This window comes from Triturus cristatus, chromosome 12 (assembly GCF_964204655.1).
Source record: "Triturus cristatus chromosome 12, aTriCri1.1, whole genome shotgun sequence".
Taxonomy (NCBI): Eukaryota; Metazoa; Chordata; class Amphibia; order Caudata; family Salamandridae; genus Triturus; species Triturus cristatus.
In genome coordinates, this window is record NC_140595.1 from 109,979,012 (window position 1) to 110,000,963 (window position 21,952).

At 46.2% G+C, this 21,952-nt stretch overlaps 1 protein-coding gene across 1 annotated transcript in view; it reads right to left on the minus strand.

Annotated features, from left to right (window-relative positions):
* Positions 1-11,398: 11,398 nt before the first annotated feature.
* Positions 11,399-21,952, minus strand: part of LOC146772776 (uncharacterized) — a 209,792-nt gene continuing 199,238 nt past the window's right edge. The window contains exon 7 of the transcript XR_014972283.1: positions 11,399-11,703. The gene's annotated coding sequence lies outside the window, so the exon portion shown is untranslated. The remainder of the gene's footprint in view (positions 11,704-21,952) is intronic.

Here is a 21,952-nt window from a genome sequence, read left to right on the forward strand (position 1 = left end):
TCGGCAGGTCCAGTGCCACATCGATGACAATAGTTCTCTCTTACCCCACTTACATAATTTCTCTGGGGTATAATACAGATCAAAAATCGTTTTAAAGTGTTCGCTCCAATCCGGCTGTTGAGTACTTTGCTACCTATAGCCAGTGATTCTTGTATTAACAGCCGCTCCACTCCCAGCCTCTTCTCACATTTGGTATTTTGAAACTCATAGAGGACGCTAATACGGTAGTGTTTTAGGGTAGCGAGAGGACGGAGTCGGGGGAGGGTTGTGCAGAGATACTAAATTAGCGTTTATGGTAGGGCAGTATAGTTTAACTTACCTTAGATACTTTTACCAAGAGTACACCTTTACCACGCATGCCTTTGCGTTGTTATTGCATGCGTGGTAAGGGCATATTCGTGGTAAAAGTATGTGATGTAATGATACATCGTGGTAAATGACAACGTGTAGTAATACCCGCATTGTAATGACACACGTAGTATTAGTACGTGTTGTAACGTGTCATATTCCTCCAGTTCCTAACCATCAGATCTTGAAATATCAAGGGTAATGACAGTGTCCCCCAAAGAGGTGTATAATAATTATATTTGGGAATTTCCATTTCTTGGTACTATCGACATGCCCCAGGCAAAACGTTGAATTTTGTTTTCTTATGCTAGCTGGGTTCAATATTTTTTTTTTTTTTTTTTTTTTTTTTTTAGCAGGTTGCCTTTAGCCTCTTCTCCCATTATCAACTCTTATATTGACAGGGACTTGTCTGGTTCTAAGGGTGTATGTACTTCCAGTGATTAATAGTCTCATATTTTCAACTTACATGCCCAGTATTACAGGGCTATATTCAGTACCCCCATCCTCCACGATCTTTTTTTTTTTTTTTATTTAAATCCCCACAAAGCCATAGCACACAATTTTCCCAAGCCACTTGCAATTGAATTCCAATGGAATTCCCCTGAATAGATATAATAATTTGGGTCAAATAGTAGTTTTTAAAACTTTCCCCCTTCCCACCATTGACAGATGGAGATGATTCAATCACCCAAGTTCCTGTTCCATTGGATGTGTCATGGGAGTCCTGTTTAAATCTACTATATGCTCAACAGCTGATGAAATCTGAATCCCTAAATAGGTTGCTTCTTCCACCACCCGAATATCAAATCGCCCAATGTTGCTAGTACATACCACTTTGTTTTACCCTGACCAATTTATACTCTGACAAAGCTCTGAATACATTTGCTGTTTCCCCTCTCTCCCAAAGCTTGCTCAGGGTCTCTTGTAATAATTGATATGTCATCTGCGTATGCTAATACCTTATATTCTACTTGCCATACAGATATCTGCTTAATCTGCTGATTGCTTTCCAACATTGTAATAAAAGGGTCGATATACAGGGCAAAAAGTAGTGGTGAGCATGGACAGCTTTGTCTTGTCCCCCTGGAGATGCAGAGCTCTTCTGATTCTGTCCCCATAATCCGTAATTTTGCCATAGGGTCAGTATATAGTGATTTAATAGCTCCAACATATTCTGGGCCAAATCCATAGCTCCCTAATATTGCCCACTAAAAGGCTCCTGGTCAAATGTCTTTTTGGGGTCTAATAAAATCAGACCCATATTTTCCCCAGTGTGTTTGCGGCAATGTCAAATAGAGTAATTACTTTTTAATATCATAGACTGTCCCACAGCCCGGGATAAACCAGTGTTGTCTAGAGGATACTAGCGTAGATAAAATACTGCCTAGCCGATTTGCCAATATTTTTGACTATGTTTTGGCATCCGTTAATTAATGTTATTGGTCAATTGGACCCTGGAATCAGTGGGGTTTCATGAAGCTGGTTTATCCCCTGTCTGTACTTTTCAGAAAATCAACAAATCTTTTGCAAGTTCCTTTATACAGTTCGAGGGGAATGTTATCGGGACCAGTTGCCTTCCCAGCAGCAAATGATCGAAGTGATGCTATGATTTCATCTCCAGAAATTGGTTGCTTTAAAATGATCCTATCACTGGACTAAGTTTGGCCGTGTCAATTAATTATAAGACCTCGTTACAGCCTCTTTCTCCCCCCCCCCCCCCCCCCCCTCCGACCCATCTTCCTGTGTATACTGTTTTTCATAAAAATCTTTCAAAACTTTAACAATTTCGCTGGGTAAAACATGTTTAGATCCCTGCTCCTCTTTAATTGCTTCTATCCCTATTGCCACCTCCTGAAGAGCCAGGAGACGGCCCACATTCTCTCTATATTCCTAACACCCCATTGTCCGTATATGGAACTTGGCGGCAGCCTCCTTACTAAAATACTGCATCATTTTAGATCTTACGGCTGCTATTTTATTCATTATTACTCCATCTGTGAGACATCCCTTGGACCTGGAGTCCCTCTAAAGCTGAGATCATTAAATAAAATCTGAATCTCTTAAGTTTCTTCTTTTCTTGGTATAATGTATAGCTTCAAGTTTCTCCCCTGATACCAGCTTTTAATGAATCACAGTCCACTGTCCCTTTGGCCGATCCCCTATTGATCTCTAAAAATTGGGCCATCCATTTCCACATGTGATCTACATACTCCTTGGTACATAAGAGCTTTTTATTAAATCTCAAATTTGCTCTTGGTTTATAAACCCCTTCAATTGGGACCTCTATAGCCAAAGGGTTGTGATCCGATAAAATCCTAGGATAGCTCTCGGTTGTAATTTGATTACGAAGTGCCCTGGAAGTAAAGAAATAATCCAAACAAACCTATTTGTTGTGCGGACATGAGAAAAGGGTATAACATGGGTCTGGAGCCATACATTTCCCCCAAATATCATCCAAACCATGACTATTCACCAGACAGGACAGAGACTTAAAGGAGGGGCTTCCTTCTTTCAAATATTTGACACATCCAGCATATTGTCAACCCCTGGATTAATGTTAAAATCTCCAGAGATTATCTGTGGGCTTGGCCAGTTTGACAATGCAACATTCAGAAAATCCAGCGTATCCGCCTCATCTGTGTTTGCTCCATAGATTGAACACTGCGTAAAATGTTCTCCCCTAACATTGCAGTCTAAAATAACCCATTTTAACCGATAATTTCTGGCGTACTGTACAAAAGGGTTTTGTTTGCTAGAATAGCAACCCCTCTAGATGTGAACCCCTGTTATGTGCAACCCAGCAGGTCCAATCTAATGTCAGAAAAAACACTTTGTTTACACCTGGGGATATCAAATTTACACATCTTAAGAACTGAATCCATCCTACGGCTCTTGTTCGGTCATTTAAACTATAGATATTAAGTGTAGCTAAATGTATCCTACTAGCCCCCATTCCTATGTTTCAAAATTTCACCTAGAGATTTGTACTACATTTTCTGGTCTGCACCCTCTACCAACCTTGTATCTGTAATCCGTATTTGCCATCTTAAACTATCCACAACCATCACTATCTTCACTAAGCCCTGAAAAAGGGCATCTTCAAAACATCTGATCAACACACCAATGTGAAAGCCTTTAACCCATTCCCATCTGGGTTGGTGCTATTTCCCCCCCCCATTTCCACCACCCAATCAAGACAGACAGGCCAACATGGCCCATTAAAGATGAACCGTGCAGCCCCCCCAACCCTCGCCCAACACCGGGGGGAAAAAAAATCCCATCAAAATCATGCAAGAAAGCAAACCCAATATAATGGTATTCCATCTGTTATCCTAATCCTGTATAGTTCACCGGCCCCTGTAAGGGAAGAGGACCCACCCAGACTGATTGCATTAACCATCTCCCCGATCCATTGCTTTGGTCAAAGGCCTGCTATTATCCCAATCAAGTGAGAGTCTCAAGGAATTAATTAGCTTTGATTTCTGATAAAAAATAGTGTTTTATCCTGGATTATGACCTTCAATTTAGCAGGGTTCAGTAAATATGCCTGTTACCCCCCCCCCCCCACACCCTTGTTCTGGAAGGGGTGAATCCTTTGTCTGAGTCCATCATCTTTCCACCGAAGTGTGGCAAAAATCAGATCTTATGAAAAAAGAGCAGTTGTATAAGGTTCATTTCTCATCTGGAAGTGCAGCTTCAAATCTTGCTTGGTGAAGGAGAAAGTTCCCAAAGCGAACAAATATGACACTCTAGGGTTGGACCCCTCATTTAAAAAGCGCAGGTTTTGCTTAAAGGGGAATCTGTGAGCTCTTTGAGTTACATTCTCCCATGTCAAAAGTGGCCAATTCCGGAAAAGTCCCCTTAAAGAGGTCGATTTATATATTTCCATGGTTCAGTCCCTTCTACCCCTTCAGGTACACCCAGCACTCTTAGATTTTCTTCTCAGCTGGTTTTCTAGATCTTCAAGTTTCCACTGAGCGTCCGTCATCTGGGATTCCAATGACTGTTGCGCTTTTTTGTTGTTTTAAAAAAAAAAAAAAAAACGTTTTTACTGTCTGCTGCTTCTGTCTCCAGGGTCATCACCTTGTTTTCCATTGCCTTCATTCTCTCTGTAAATTCCGAGCAAGTTTTTGCCACCCTCTGTATAGCTGCTTGTATCTTCTTATTTAATGTTTGAGCTTTCTGGGTCTCCAAACAGGTCTCCTCCCTATGAGCCATGATATTTTGATAATTTATTTCCAGTATCTGGAAACCTGGACCCCTCCAATCCCTCTGTATCTTGCCCATCCCTGCTTTTTACTATTAAACTCGGTGTACCTGTATAGTCCCTTTGTAGATCGCTGGGTGCCTTTTTCCTCACTGTTGAGTTCACCTTGTTGAGCTCCTAAGGGACACAGGGATTTCTCTTTATCTAGAGGGGAACTTTTGTCACTAGTAATACTATCTTGAGAATATCTCCTACCATTGGAATCTCCAATGGAGTCCAACTCCTCTTCGGGACCATCTTAGTGTCGAGGGGAGAAAAAAGAGCTCTCCTACATCCACATCAGCCTGTGTGCCAAATTGATTCCCCACCCTTCCTCATCATTTGCAGAACCTCCCCATCCCCCATCGTTTCTCAATGGTTTTGACATTTGCCTTCAAGGCGCTTTGTTGCTGACTGCTTGAGTCTGATTCACGGAGTATAGCCTGCTGACTTCCCTGCAGACTCATCTTGTGCCACAATCACTAGTCCCCCAGCAGCATTACCACTCTTCTCCATACTCCGTTTTGTGCCCAATTCCTCTGGAGTTAGCCGCCTGATCGGATATTACAGGCTGTGTCTGCACTTTGCTACACACCTGATCTTCAACCTGATCTGTGACTCTAACCCCCCCCCCCCCCCCCCACGTCCTGCCCCTCCTCTTCCTTGTATAGCCTTAGGTGCCATACTCCCCACCCCCTGCTCCCCCCTAGGATGTCTTGGAGAGACAGAGACCCAAATCACACAGCCGCCATCATTTTACCCCTCAAACTCAATGTCACTTTTAAATACTTGCTTTTAGGTGGTCCGAGTGGGCTAGATTGCTGTTCTTTTTTTCATCCTTTTTAACCCTCCCACAGGGCAGCTCTCAATTACTTGTGCCCTTCTACTGCTTTGTTTGTGGTAGCAACTTTTTTCTTTAGTTTCTGCAACTGTTACTATGTGCAGCTTGGCTACGTTAGTTGATGCCAGCAGTGTTTGATGGCTTTGTTTTTGTAGCATCCTGCATTTTAATTTTTTTCCTCCTATACTAAAGGCAGCATAGGCGATTCAGACATCTCCAAATCAGCATGGAAGTGATAGTTAAATTTTTATATATTATGTATATTCCATACAAACACGCACAACATGAATGTGTATGTATTTTTATATTTTATTGTACAGGGAGATTGATTTGCTTAGAATCATAGGATGTTTAGGTGATGCCAGAACTCGAACCTGGTTACCCAGGTCCAAAGTCTGCAGCTGTGGCCATTGGACACCTACTCTGACATTTATCCCATGCAGATATGCGCTGAACTGTCAGTGATTGCGTATTTAGGTTTTTTTTTTCTTTCTTACATTTTTATTTTACATTCTATATTGTTGGATGAGCCAATGTAGTGATGCACTTTAATCCACTCTACTGTGATCCATTGTATGTTACTCAAATCCACTCATCCCCTCCGCTCCACTGTAAGCCATTCAAATCCACTCAATGGCACTAACTATTAACCATGCTGAACAGCAGCCACACTGGTGTACCACATGGCTAAAGCCAGTAGCTCTGGCATAGACGGGAGCTATTGGCTATGCTAATTCTTGATTAGGTGTTTCATTTCGATGTAGACCATACTTGAAAAGCAACCCCTGAAGTCTATGCCAGAGAATCCACATTTTTCTTTCTTTAGGAGTCTGACCTCCCATGTTTGAGCAACCTACAGATTAGATCAGTCTAACATTCAAGTCACTGGTCGAAATGACCAAAGTAAAATGAGCATTGTCCAAGTCAGAAGGTCTCGGTTTTGAAAGGTGTTAGCTGGACTTTTAGCTTTACAAATGTTTGTTGGTGTTGAACAGCATTAACAAGAAAAACAAGCATTTGCAATGCAATAGGTCTCGAATTACTGATAGTTTGTGGTATTGGCGTTGCAAATAATAATGCAACGCCAGTAGCTCATACTTTCAGTAATGGGAGACCTAGTGCATTTCAAATGGTTGCGTAGTGAGCCAGGCACAAGCATTGTATGTCTCAATGCAGTACCGCAAGCTGCTCCTAGAGCTCCCTAGTGAGCAAGGCACCAGCACTGCATGTCTAGGCGCAATACCACAAGCTGATCCCAGAGGTCCCTAGTGAGCAAGGCACTAGCACTGCTTGTCTAGTTGCAGTACCGCAAGCTGCTCCTAGAGGTCCCTAGTGAGCAAGGCACCAGCACTGCTTGTCTAGTTGCAGTAGCGCAAGCTGCTCCTAGAAGTCCCTAGTGAGCAAGGCACCAGCACTGCTTGTCTAGTTGCAGTAGCGCAAGCTGCTCCTCGAGGTCCCTAGTGAGCATCATAAACTTTTGGTCACATATGGTACTGTGCCCTGCAGAAGAAATGGTAAATCTACCCTACCTAGAACGCATTGCATGCAAGACAGCACCACAAGTACATTAAAATGGCTCTATCTATATATATATTCACTGAAAAAACCATAGGTTTCACACATGTTATAGTTAGCGGAAATTTTACTGATAAAAAACCAGTGAAATTCCCCCGTTATAGTTAGTGCAGGCAACTATAACTCACGCGACCGCAATCCTCTGCTGATGCTAATACTGTATTTAGACACTTATATGCCCATGTCTTCTTCCATACATTTTTAGCTATACATATATTACAAATATTTTTTTTTCATAAAGACACATATGTCATCAGCAGAAGATTGCGGTCGCGTGAGTTATAGTTGCCTGCACTAACTATAACGGGGGAATTTCACTGGTTTTTTTATCAGTAAAATTTCCGCTAACTATAACATGTGTGAAACCTATGGTTTTTTCAGTGAATTTGCAAGGTTTTTTAAATGCTAATTCCTAACTATAACGTGTGTGAAACCTATGGTTTTTTCAGTGAATTTGTACGGTTTTTTAAATGCTAAGTTACTTTACGCCATTCGAGGCGTGCGCGCCCACTTAACGCAGTTCGTTCCGTGCACGGTTTTTATCAACTTTAATAAGCCCTGTACATTTGGTGGCCTTCGGCCACCAAAAGCACAGGGGGTGGGGTCAATGTGGATAGTGTTTTTTTTATTTCAATTTTATAATTTCATGTTGCCAAAATTTAGTTTTTTTTACCTACTAATAAGCCCTGTACATTTGGTGGCCTTCGGCCACCAAAAGCACAGGGGGTGGGGTAAGTGTGGATAGTGTTTTTTTTATTTTTATTTTTTTACCGTACGCTTACGGTAAGCGTACGGTAAGCGTACCCCGCGAAATTGCCGAAAAAAAAATAAAACCGTTTTTGCTCTTGGGGGATGTTTGTGGACTCCCTCAACATGACTATGTGGGAGGGAGTTGTCAAAACAGCCCCGTAACATGTTTTTGGCCATCATGTTTGATAAACAACACTCAGTGCGAGAGACAAAATGGCGGCCGCCGCTTCCTGGTTTCGGCCGATTCGAATGTTTATTAAGATCTAAGAGCCAATCAGAATCGCGCTCGCGCACGCCACCGTACGCTTACCGTAAGCGTACGGTAAGCGTACCGTAAGCGGGCTCAGATATATATATTGATTTAAAGGCTATTTTCTCAGAATCTACTGAACAGATTTACACCAAACCTACAAAAGGCACTTCCTTGACCTAGGGACTACCTCTCTGCCAAATTTTGAGTAATTCTGTTCAGCCGTCCGGGCTGTAGCTCGTTCTAAAGGTCCTATGGAAAAATGCATGGGAAAAACGCGTTTTGGGACCCCCCTTTTATCTCAGCCCCCGCTTGACGGATCCCCCCGAGACTTTCAGGGTAGGAGCGGAGCGTAGCGCCCCACCTATTTTGAGAAATTCGCGAGGATTCGTCGACCGGCGCCAAAGTTATTCAAAATAGAATGTTGAGGTTTTCCTATGGAAACGTGGTCCTAACTATAACTACCTACTGGCGACCGCCAGTAGGTAATATATATATATATATATATACACACACAAACACGCTTTGAAATGTGACAAAAGAATTCTATTAATTCCGGATTAGGCTGTACTCTATGTGGAGCTGATGAAGGGAAATGTATAGATGGTCTCATATAAATGTGAGCTGTGGTAGGTGCAGTACTGCAAGCTGCTCATAGAGGTCCCTAGTGAGCAAGACACCAGCACTGCTATCACACCGCTGGTAGAACCCTACTCTTCGGACACTGGACCCTCACTCGAGACCCACTGCCATTCCCCATCAAGCAGGACTTCCTGAAGCTCTTTGGAGTCTGGTTCGGCAGAGAACGTGCATCGTAGAAGACATGGGAAATGAGACTGGTGATGACCAGGCAGAAGCTAGAACTCTGGAGCATCCGGAAGCTGATGATCGAAGAAAAGTCTTTGGTCCTACAGTACTTCGCCCAAGTGTGGCCTTTGCAGTCCCGCACGCTCAGGGCCATCACGAGAATGATCTTCTACTTCATCTGGAGCTCAAAGATGGACAGGGTGAAGTGAGCAGTGAAGTTCAAGACCCATGACAAGGGAAGGCCAGACATCGCCACTATCCTGAGGGGAATATTCGTGTGCCACTGTGTGAGGAGCACCCTGAGGACCAAAGATGAGAGCCACGTCGGCTTTCTAATGGCACGATTCTTCCTGTTGCCAATGTGGAGGCTCCTCGGATGGGCAGAGTGGGTGAACTCCGCGCTGTACAACTGAGAGACCCCATGGTTCTACAAGGAAGTGGAGAAGTTTGGACTGGAGGCTGCGCCTCCGCCACGTGGACCCCAAATCTTGTCTAACGCCATATACGAACAAAGGACATCCGTGAACATATTGGCGCTCCCTCTGCCACAGGGGACCACGTGTGGGGAAATGTTGCATCCAAGAGCCTGACCAGCTAGCATAAAGACATTGCCTGGATGGCCATCCAAGGAAGACTGTGGACTCTGTGATGTATAGTTTGTTCCCAGGGGACACACACTGAGTGACCGCCAGAACTGCTGGAGGCTCCTGTACTGTCTTAGACATTCTGTTTTCCAGAAACCGCCTATTAGTAGGGACGAAGGAGACATTAACCCTGGTGTGCCGTAAGATGATCCTCCGCCTCCTGTGCAACCATGCAGGACTGGAGGGATCAGATGAAGACCGCATCGATGAAACCTGAGAACCCAAAGGGGTCCCCTTGTACCCTCACACGGGGGGAAGGGACTTGGAAGGTTCAGGCAACAAAGATGACTGCTGAGGACCCAAGGGGTCCCCCTCCCCTTACCTGGGGGGAGGGGCCATTAACCAGTTTTTTGTCCTTTCCATCCCCTCCCCCCCCCCATGCCCTGGAACCAGTCTGTGACAGGGAAGAGGAGAAGGCTGTAGTTCTTTACTATATGTATTTGACTAACATTACCTTTTTCCTTCATAGGTAAAAGGTCAATTGGATCGCTTGTGCACTTGTCAAGTTTGTTACCAACGACTTATGATTAAAATAGGGCTTTGTGGAGTGGGAAGATTGATCGATTGATAATCTGAATCAGAAACGAAGCCCTAACAACGGTTTAAATTTTAAAAAAGCAAGCTGCGCCTAGGGGTCCCTAGTGAGCATCATAAACTTTGAAGAAATGGTAAATCCACCCTACCCATAATGCATTGTATGCAAGGCATTACCAAGAGTACATTCAAATAGCTATGTCCATATATACAATTAGTAGCTTTGAAATGTGACAAAAGAAATACATCGATTCCGGATTAATTTGTACTCTATGTGGAGCTGATGAAGGGAAATTTTTAGATGGTCTAATATAAATGTGAGATGTGCTAGCGCGTAAAGTAACCACTGCCAATCTAGTTAGGACCAAGTGAGTGTCCTGCCTTGAGGCCTTTTAGAAAATAGTGCCTTGAGGATGTAATTAAAACCTACAGCGTAACAACACATATAACGGGTGTCCTCATGAGAGGTTACAAGAAGCGACAGGGTGGTACTAAGGAGAGACTACAAAGCCTAATGGCCAATGAAAAACAACAATTTACAAAGGACGAGCCAATTTAAAAGATAGGCGGGAAGTAGGCGGAACTTTATCCACATATCCTGAATACAGCATGTATCGAAGAGACAGCGCAAGCGCTGCCTAGGCGAGACCTAAAAATTGCTGGCCCCCCCCCGTGTGAGGACATAGACGTGCAGTGTATGTAATGATCCTGCAGTGGTTATATCTGATAGAGACTTCTAGCTGCAGACTCCTTACTGTAGTATTATCCCCAGGTGTCAGACTGGGTCTGGAATTGTTTGGTCCAAGGGGATGGATCTTCAGCTTGTTGAACCTGGCAGGGTTATCAAAAGATTTGTGAAAGCTAAATATTCTGCTATAGCAGACTTCTGTGACATGGCAGACTATATTGGATTATTTCAGATTCACGGTACTGCTGGCTGTGGGTATTTGCAGCCCTCTGTAGCAAGCAGATTAACCTAACAAAATATCTAGCTCCTGCAAGCAAAATCTAGATCTCTACAGCAGCAGTTCTCACTAGCCTATATTTCACAGCAGGCCATTGTAGGCTGAAACAATGTCAATCCGATGTAAGTTGTAATTAGCTTGTAATGACTCTGCCCCAACATAATGGGCAATCAAAGCACTGTGCCATGCTGGAATCTGAGATTGCATGATTGGACATTGCTTCTGAATGTTTGGTAAGTTTAGATTGTGACAACCACGTATGCATTCTGAATAGGAAAGGTCATTAAAATTGCTGGCTTCAGAACAGCAGGACTCCGAAGACTTGGAGGAGGAGGAGTCTGTCCGTGTTGCCGCTCTTGTCTGTGCTGAGAATTAAAAATTTGCGAACATTCGTGACAAGAATTTTCAATTCTATTAAGGACTACGGAGGCGAGGATTATGCTTCTCAATCTTTACTAGAAGCTCACAGCAGCCAATGAAAACACAGAAATAAACCATGTGACAACCATAGAGTCTCTTCTATATAAGGTCCCTGTCAGCCCATAGAGTCCTCTTTCTTTGGAACTGTAGTTAAGTCCATCCACGACCTGCTCTCGAGGATCACCGATAGCCAGGGCCTTCTCCAACCAAGGAACTGTAAACCCAACGGTGCCGATCCAGACAAACTCGCTCGTGAACGGAGCACCGAACGGTAGTCATCCAGTCACCGATAAACTATAGTCCAGTTTACTTGCTGTCTGTACCTGAAAGAAAGGAAAGGAAACACCCCATAAAAGCTGTTCCAGAGTGCTCAGTAAAGCAACATTACAGCATGAGAAAAAAAGGGGGGGAAAACAGTACACAGAGAAATGCAAATCCATAGCATAAGCAATAACATCACATGATGAAATATAAGCATCATAACATACCATGTGCAAAGCATGATGAATAAAAAGCATTGCCTCAAACAATGTGTATCTCTGGGTGGGATAATCCTCGCCTCCGTAGTCCTTAATATTTGTTGTATCACTTTATTCGATTAATAAAATATCAATCATAAAAGTTACAAAAAAACATCACAAGTTAATATTTAAAAAGACCAGAAAATTCATATCAGCAATTGGTCAGTTTTCTTGTTCTCATAGCTGAATATAAAAATGAAGCAAAGCTAAAACAAGGCTAAAAATAGATCAAGCCAAAATACTACATAAAAACCACATGGCAGTATAGTTAAAAACCCATCCAGAACAAGGGAGCTCGGTAAACAAAGCTCACAACAGTTTATTAAGCTAGTTTTCCCTTGACAAGCCTTTGCCTTATCCTCCATGCATGTCATAAAAACTTTGCTGTACCACAGGTAACACTTGGGATAAGCGTCTCATAAGTTAAAATGCGTAAGGCCACCCGGTGGGATGAACAGCCCAAATTAATGCAAACTGGTTTTAGCCACCTAGACCTCGCTTGGCTGTATGCCCTACAAGCAAAGATAAAATGTGCTATAGATTCCGTGGGGCAAGCACAGCCCGGGCAGCCCCCGTTGTTTCCCGACTGGCCGCTCCAACCATTCTGGAAATCACGGAGGGGAAGTGTGCCATACCTAAATTTTAGGTAGAGCACTCTGTCCCCCGGGGACTCGATGAGGTCAAGGAAGGATTCCAATCTTGGGGTAGGCTTAACATCCAAAAATCTCTCCGACAGAATACCATTATGATTTTTGATGGTAATAGCAGAAATCCAGTCCCAGTAAAGCCTTTTCACTAAAGGTTTGGGCGGGGGCATCTGGCTCTCCCAAGCCTGGTCCAGACCAATTTCGACCACTAGTTTCTTCAGGTTGGACACCCAACCAACCTTGTGGCCTGCACCCAATCTTATCAGTTCATTTAGACCGGATGCATAGTGGCTTAGGTCAGAGGACCTCATAAGCCGGGTCCAGTATAACAGAGGGCGCAGCCTCGCCACTTCATTAATTGGGTGTCTCCCAAGGTCATGACGAAGAGGGATTAAAGGGGTGGATGGGGGGAGCGAAACTAAGTCACGAAAGAATTTATTTTCTGATTTTACTAATTCAGAGAGATTGTCAAACCCCCAAAGTTCCGCCCCGTATAGGCACCCAGGCAGAGCCTTGCCCTCATATACTTTGATAGCTGGGACTACAGGTCGACTGTAGGAGAGTCTCTGGTGCCTCGCTATGGCCCCGGAAATCCGTTTGTGGTTCAGGACCATTTTGGTCAGATGGGGTGACCATTTTAATTTGTTATTCATCCTTACCCCAAGGTAATCAAAGGCCTCTACTAGCTCCAGCGGGCTACCATTCAAATTGAATTTATTCCTAAAACTTTTAGATGGTGCCAGAGCCATTAGCTTGGTTTTAGCTATGTTAATAACCAAGCCTCTGGCTACGCAGAACGAGGTAAAACGATCGAGGAGTTTCTGCAGGCCCATAGGGCTCTTGGAGACCAGGAGGGTGTCGTCCGCAAATAGTAGAGTTGGTATTTTTTCCCCGCACAGGGTTGGGGCATCGGCCGAGTCCTCACTCAAATGGTCCACCACCCCATTTATGTAGAGAGAGAACAAGGTTGGCGCCAAAACACAACCCTGGCGTACTCCTCTCTGGACAACTATTTTCTCGGTGAGCTGGCCCTGGCCCCCCCACCTTACTCTGGCAAAGTTGTCTTCATGCAGACGCTTAACAAGAGACAAGATCAAGGGAGGGATTCCTAAATCGAGCAAAACTTGCCAGAGCTTGGAACGGGGGACCAGATCGAAGGCTGTTTTTAAGTCTATAAAAGCCAAATACAGGCTACCCTTCTCGATGATTACAGTTTTCCAATGGATCAGGCAGAGTCTAAATACCTGATCCATTGTGCCAACACCACATCTAAATCCAGCCTGAAAGTGGGACAAAACACCCTCCTCATCAATCCATCCCTTCATCCGTGTAAGGAGGACCCTGCCAACTACTTTTTGAATGACATCGATTAGACTAATCGGTCTGTAGTTGGCAGGATCCTCTCTATCCCCCTTCTTGTAGATGGTCACCACCTCAGCCCCTTTCCAAGATTCGGGTACAGGGTGGCCAATTGCTATAAGGTTTAGGGATCTACAGATAAATTGAGCCCAAAGATTTTTTTCGTGGATCATGAGGTCACCCGGGAGGCCGTCTGGACCGGCTGCTTTACCGGGCGCAATTGAAGCAATAGCTGTAAGAACCTCGTTGAGGCCGAAAAGCTCGTTCTCAGATGGGGCTACTGGGGGCTCTAATTCATGCTCATGCGGAATAAGCCCTGCATCACCCATGTATAGTTTCTGGAAATGCTCGAACCAGTCTCGCCCCGAGATATGGTTCGGTAATGGATCAGCCCCCCTCCTTGTGCCAACATTAATAAGATCCCAAAATAATGTTGCATCCTTCAGCAGGGCAGCAGATTTAAGTTCTTGCCAATGAGATTCTTCCCATGCTCGTTTGGCTAAAGCGATAGACCTGTAGTATAATTTTCTTGCAGACAAGATATTGCTCTGAACCTTGGATTTTAGGGCTTTCGAGAGGTCCTGCCTCCGTGTTCTGCACTCATTGGAGTACCACGGGTTTTCGCCCTTAGGAGGTGGACGCTTACCACCCCGAGATATTTTAGCCTGGAAGAACTCACTTACATTGTCCACGGTTGAAAGATATATTTCCTTGAGCTCTGAAGAATGCGCAGGAGAGGGGGGAGTGTCAGGAACATCATTGAGTAATAAGATGTTATCATTAATGATCTTCCTGATGCCCTCCAATGACAATTCGCTTTCGGCAACCTTATGCCATTTAAGGCGCCGATTGCAGTTGGAGGGGACAATTTCCCTCATCCGGGTAGTCTTCGTGCTAACAAGCTCGGTAGAAATAAGGGCAGGATTGCACAGAAAGTGCATGGACAGGGGGTTATGGTCGCTTTCGCATCTTTGGACCACTTCCATGTCAATAAGGTCCCCCCAGGAACCGACATCCAGCAATATGTAATCAATGCGCGAGGGCACCTTGGTTCTGGTGAAGGTAGGGGCTCCCATTAGATCAGATTTGGACCTGCCATTGGTTGCCCTCAGATTATGCTCAAGAGTCAGAGCATTGATTTGTATGGCTCTAGGAGACCGTTTCTTAATTGGTGGGAGACCTAGGCAGGGGATTTCCCACTTGGCATCCAGATCCCTGGTGCCCTGGATGTCCTCATTACAGAGTGGCTCAAAGGTACAATTTAGGTCTCCTGCGACAATTATGCCTGCGGCAGAGGTGATGGCCGTAAGCTCAGTATCCAAAGTGGATATGATGGGGCTTGCTTGTCCGCCCGGGGTTCCTCTGGCATATACGTTGAAAATCTCCAGGCCAACATTACAGTCTGGCCCAGCAATGGAAATATGGAGAATGTCCTGGGAAGAAGTTGCAAGATTTCTAGCAGACCAATTCAAATGAATGTTGACCCAGGCAAGGAGTCCCCCCGATGGCCTGCCTCTGGGTGAACTACTGGCAGGGGCATGAAAGGTAGTATAGCCTGTCCTATGAAAGGGGACTAGGCTCCATGTCTCCTGGAATAAGAGAATGTCAAATTTATTGATAAAGTCGTTCCAAAGGGGGTCAGCGAGATTTTTTTCCAGACCCGCAATGTTCCAGGATAAAAGACGGAGTGATCTTGGACAATTGGGGGGGAGTATCTTTATTTACATCCACCACCTCACATGAGGGAATGGCTTCTCTTAATGGTTGAGGGGGATCCAAACTAACACTACTAGCCCCACCCAAATCCATAAGCAAAGAGTGATCTAAAACAGTGCTGTCCACTTGGTGGAGGCATTCCGGGACAGGAGAAGGGTTATCTGGGTGGTTAAAAATCAGTCAATCGACCTGTCTGAGACCTGAATCACCGGACTCGTGCAAGTGTGACCAAGAAGGGGAGGAACGGATTTGGATCGAGGAAGACTCCGGCGGAGATGTCCTAAGTTCCAGTAATAGAAGATTTTCTGCTAGGGAAGGATCGCTGAGTTCGATCTCAAGGCAGTCCGCCTGAGCATCTACCCTGGTAATCCTATTTACTCTAAACAGATCGTCACGAATGATGGATCTACACCCCCTTACATAACGCAACCAATGAATGGCTTTATTGAGTAGTGAATCCCTACATTCATAACCCCCTTGGCTGGTTAGTTTGGGAACGTTGGTCATGTACACCTTGGTCCTAATAGATCGGTGGTGCGGACGAGGGCCAAAGGTGGTTCTATGAGGGGGTGGTACGATAGATGGTCGGGGCAGAGAGAATATGGTATGGATGTGATGATCCATTGACATAGATCTAGTGTCAGGTACCACATTCCGAGCCTCACCTCTCGTGATGTCAGCATAAGATCCAGCCTTAACATTAGTGGCCTTCTTCTTAGCAAGCCCCCTTATACTATGATCTTGGGATGGGGTTGAACAAGTATTTAGGGTATGATTTGTGTGCCCCTGTGTATCCCTCCCAATGGGTACATAGGCCTCTCGTGATGGAAGTGCAGGGGAGGTCATGGTTGGGGAAACTTGACCCTGGGCTAGGCTGTCCAGCCTCACGGTCAGTAGTGCCACCATATCCTCCAACTTCTTTATCCTAGCCAACAGAATCGACTCGGAATGTCCCGCCTCAGGGCCAATGGCTGGCCTTTCACTTGGAATTGATGCCATACATTCCTCTGGGGCCAATATAGTGGTAATGCTAGTGTGTGGATCGAGAGGAGAGAATCTGTTTGAGCATAGGATGGGAATGGGAATGGGAGATACCTGGGCTTGTTGTTGCACCAACCCCGATTCAGATGGTGGGGATAGAGGACTGGGCAAAACGGCATCCACAAGTTGGTCGTGTGTTACCGATAGGGGAACTAGCGTGGAGTCCTTAATAGAATTGAAAATCCTTGTCACGAATGTTCGCAAATTTTTCATTCTATGTCAGGACCGGAGGCTCCAATTATGCTTGTTCAAAGCTGATCCACCACCATTGACGCAAGATTCACAATGGGTTTATAGTAAAATGTTTTGAAAGTACTCTCATTAGACCAGTCAGCTGTATTCATGATATCCACCAGGCTGACACCTGACGAATATGCTTTCGTAGCCATGGCTCCGCGTGCAGAATGCGCTCCAAATTTGGAGATGTCAATTCCCGCTTCGCCCATGAGCCAACGCATCCATCTAGATAAAGTAGCTGGAGTCACTGGGCGAAATGGCTTCTGCAGAGCAATAAGCAACTGTCCTTGCATATTAGTACGAAATTCTTCAGTACTTACCTCGTAATCCTTAATACATTGCACTACGCACAATTTAGGATTAGTAGGAAAACTTGGATATGTGACTGAAGTGGTGTTGCACTTGGTTCTCCTGGATAGAATGAAATGCACACCGTCCGGGGTAAATCTACGCCCCGCCAAATCCAGTGCCCGTACGTCAGACACCCGTTTGCAAGAAACCAAACATAGGAGCATAGTTAACTTGGCGAAAGTTGCTTCCGAGATAAGAATCTGTTGGAAGGCCAGGCTTCAAGAAATCTAAGGACCACCGAGACATCCCAGAGATGAGAATACCTTGGGCAAGGAGGTTTCACCATCCTGACTCCTCTAAGCAATTTACATACCAGAGGATGTTCTCTTATAGGTTTACCTTCTAAAGGTAGATGTCCCGTCGATATCGCGGACCGGAAGTTGTTGACCGTCCTGTACGCTAAACCGGAGGAAGCCATGGAGGCTAAGAAGTTGACCACTAAAGAGACATGTGCCTTAGCGGGATCCACGTCCCGTTGAGCGCACCAATCACACCATCTCCTCCAAGATGAGGAATATCTCTTATGGGTGTTGTCCGACCAGGCCTCTTTGATGAAGTTGTTAGCTTCGCGTGAAAGGCCCGGGACACTCCATCTGTCCCTGAAACCCGCCAAGCAACGAGTGGAAGCTGGCCCGATGCCACCAAGGGATGAGGATTCTGAAGAGGGTCCAGCAATAAGTTCTGCACTCGTGGAAGAAGGATCGGAATCGCACAACTCATGGCTAACAATACTGGAAACCATGCCTGAGCCCTCCACAAAGGGGTGATCAATATGAGTTCCGCGTGAAAAGTCCTGACCCGCGCCAGGACCCTGGGGATCATGAGAAACGGAGGGAACGCATAGCAGAGAGATGTCGGCCATTGCTGTAGGAAGGCATCCGTGGCTATCGCCTCTGGATCCGGCCTCCAACTGAAGAATTGGGGAACTTGCTTGTTCAGTCGCGATGCAAATAAGTCTATCAGGCAAGGTCCCCAAACCTGTGTCAGGCGTCGAAACACCGTGGGTAACAACCTCCAATCGCTGGAGTCCTGCAGATGGCAGGAATTCCAATCTGCTACCTGGTTGCTGGAGCCGGGAAGGTATTCTGCAACCACCGAAATTCTGTTCTGTAGACAGAAATGCCAAAAATCTTTGGCGATCTCCGCCAACATCTTCGACTTGGTACCACCCAACTTGTTGACATAGTGTACTGCCGATATATTGTCCATCCGGAGGAGGATACAACAATCTGCCTTCTGTGGCGAAAGGCATCTGATCGCAAAGGAACCAGCCAATAGTTCTAGGCAATTGATATGTAAGCGCAATTCCTCCGAAGACCAGCAACCACCCGTGGTCAATGTGTCGCAACGGGCTCCCCAACCCCATCGGCTGGCATCCGATTCGATTATCACATCCGGTGCCGCTCCAAATAGCGCTCGGCCGTTCCAGGCCTCCATGTGATTTAACCACCATTCCATCTCCAGCCTCGCCTCTTCTGAGAGAGGGATCTGTTCTGAGTAACTGAGACCTTTTCGGAGATGTCGGATCTTGAGCCGCTGGAGGGCCCGGTAGTGAAGGGGGCCTGGGAAGATCGCCTGGATGGAGGAAGACAGCAGGCCCACCACGCGGGCCAACGATCTCAGGGAAGTTGTTTGCTTGCGAAGGACAATTCGCAGTTCCCTCTTGATTGACTTTATCTTTGTCATTGGCAGCAAGAGCTGGCATGATAGAGAATTTATCAAGAACCCTAGAAACTCGATGGATTGCGAGGGAACCAACATCGACTTTTGCGGGTTGACGATGAACCCCAAACTCTGCAGCAGATGTATCGCCCAGTGGAGGTGTGTTTGGACTGTCTGAGGGGAGGACGCCAAAATTATTATGTCGTCCAGATATATTATGAGGCGGACTCCTCGAGCCCTGAGAGACTCCACTACCGGTCTCAGAAGCTTCGTGAAGCACCACGGTGCTGACGAGAGGCCGAATGGAAGGACTTTGTACTCGTAACAAACTGTCTCCCAGATAAACTGAAGAAACCTCCTGTGGGGGGGGAAAAATGGGAATGGATAGATACGCGTCCTTGAGGTCCAACCGGACCATCCAATCTCCTTCCTGGAGGAGATCGCGTAATAGATGGATGCCTTCCATCTTGAAGTGCCTGTAAAAAATCCACGAGTTGAACTCTTTGAGGTTCAGCACTAACCTGGATCCGCCTCCTTTCTTGTCCACTAGAAAAACCGTGCTCAGGAAGCCATGAGGGTGCACCACGGAAGGCGCAATCGCGCCTTTCCGTAACAAGTAGTTGATTTCTTCCGTGATGAAAGCGCGATCTTGTTGGGAAAAAGACAGCGGGAGCGGGCGGAACTCTTGCGAAGGGGAGTTGTACATCTCTAACCTGTAACCCTGTACAGTCTGCAGCACCCATGCATCTTGCGAAATTTCGCGCCATTTGTCTAGAAAGACGCCACTCTGCCCCCCAAAAGTACCTCCGAAAAAGGAACCAGGCTCACCTGAGTTTGCGGCATCATGCTGGTTGTTGGAGTTCCCTCCAAATCTGCCACCTTTGCGGAATCTGTTCCTTGAACGGCGGGAAGGGTAGAAGTTGGAGGTATTGGCAGAATTGTCCTGGTAACCTCCTCTTTGCTGACCACGCTGGGCGCCTTGATTGTAGCCCCGGCCGAACGAGCGCCCACGAAAGCGTCCGGCCCTGCTGAAAACCGGGCGGAAAGCCCGCTTCAAAGAACCTTGGGCCTTGTCCAGCCCACTGAAGGTGGCCACGAACTTTGTTAGCTCCTTTAAAAAAGGTTGACCAAACAAAAGACCTTGGGCCAGCGGACCTGATTCGGATGTGGCCAATTCAGCTAACCTGGGATCTAATGTCAGGAGGATGGATCGGCGCCGCTCCGTCGACAGCGCACAATTAGCATTGCCTAGTTGGCACACTGCCTGCTGTGCCCAGCCAATCAGCTCGTCCGGATTAATCAAGAGGGCCGACTCTTTGGCCCGAAAGCCCATCTCTAAAATCTTTGTCGGGGGACCAATAACGTCCAGCAGCTTTTCCTGGCAGGACCGCCAGGACCTATCTAGGCCTTTCTTGGGATCTTTAGAATATTTTTTTAAATATGTCAACATTGACGGGTCCACCTCCGGGGTAGCCGCCACTTTGTCCGCCAGGTCTGGCCTAGGGCATTCCGACCTCAGCCGAGTTTGCACATCTGTATCAAATGCCTGGCGTAAATGAGACTGGACATAGTCCGCCACTTCCTGTGACGGCAACCAGGATGTAGAGTTAGGGTGGATAATATCCGCCGGTTCAAAGGTGAGAACCTTGGGCGACGTGGACGGACCGGCATGCTTTCCCTTCCGTGCCTTCTTGGCTGGTCGAGGGGATTCTTCTTCGTCAGAAGTAGGATCCGGGGAAGTATCGTGGCCATCATCTTCCTGGGAAATTTCAGTAATCGTAGCTTCCCTAGTAGAAGCTGAGCGTTCTTGCTCCGCCATTGACTTGGCCAATTTAGCGAAATCCGTGGCGTGTGGGTTCGCCCTTCCTTTACCCCCAGATTTAATGCGGGAGCCAGACGCCGGCAGCCAACCTTGTTGCTGTGCATAAGAGCAAAGGTGGCGTTTTAGGGGCGCAATCGCCCTCACCAAAGCCGAGTTTACTGACTGCTGGACACCCGCGTCCAATGCCTCAACGAGGTCATATTCCATCGACCCAGAGGGTTCCTCATCATAGTAATAGTATTCCTCCTCATAGTACTCAGACATGATTTCAGCACGAGTGCAGTAAATGACCCTGGAGGAACGTGAGTGACTTTATTCACCACCAATAATAGATATTCCAATATGAGGTCAGGGGGAGTGGTAACCCCAAGCAAGCCCTAATCAGACACCCACAGGTGACCTTCAGTATAAGTTTAGAATGTGGAGGGAGGGAGGGCTTGCAACAAAACCCCACTCTAGGCAAAGCCTATGCTCAATTTTACAGCCCCTGAGAATGAACACACATCAGGGGCGTCAGAGGAGCAAAAACGACCCTTTTTGGTGCCAAAACGCTCTAGTCTCGGGTCAGAAGCATGTAAAAACGCTGCTCCGGCGTTCATTGAAGTCCAAAGACGAATGTGGACAAATATGGCCGCCGCGCATGCGTGCTGGCTGAGGCTCGTAGAAGCTGAAAGGGGACTGCGCGTCAAACCGATGCGCATCCCCGCTCCTCAACCTCCTGCTCCACTATTACCGGCGACGCGAGGGAAACCCCGCTGACACACACACACACACACACACACACACACACACACACGCGCGCGCAGGTAAATATTTAAAACGTTAACAAGAGGGAGAAGCCGGTAGGCGCGTGCAGCGCGACGCGCAGAAAACACAGTGACACTCTCACCAGCTGAAGTGACAACGTCTAGATCGCAGTAGCGCGTAAAAGACAGCGCGATGCTAACAATAAACGCTTAGCAATAAAGGCAACTTGCGATCATACAGTCATCAAGAGAAAATGTGAAATGCACTTAACTGGCTGCGGAGCAGCAAAGAAAGAGGACTCTATGGGCTGACAGGGACCTTATATAGAAGAGACTCTATGGTTGTCACATGGTTTATTTCTGTGTTTTCATTGGCTGCTGTGAGCTTCTAGTAAAGATTGAGAAGCATAATCGGAGCCTCCGGTCCTGACATAGAATTGACCGCTCACAAATTGAAAAACCTGACTTTC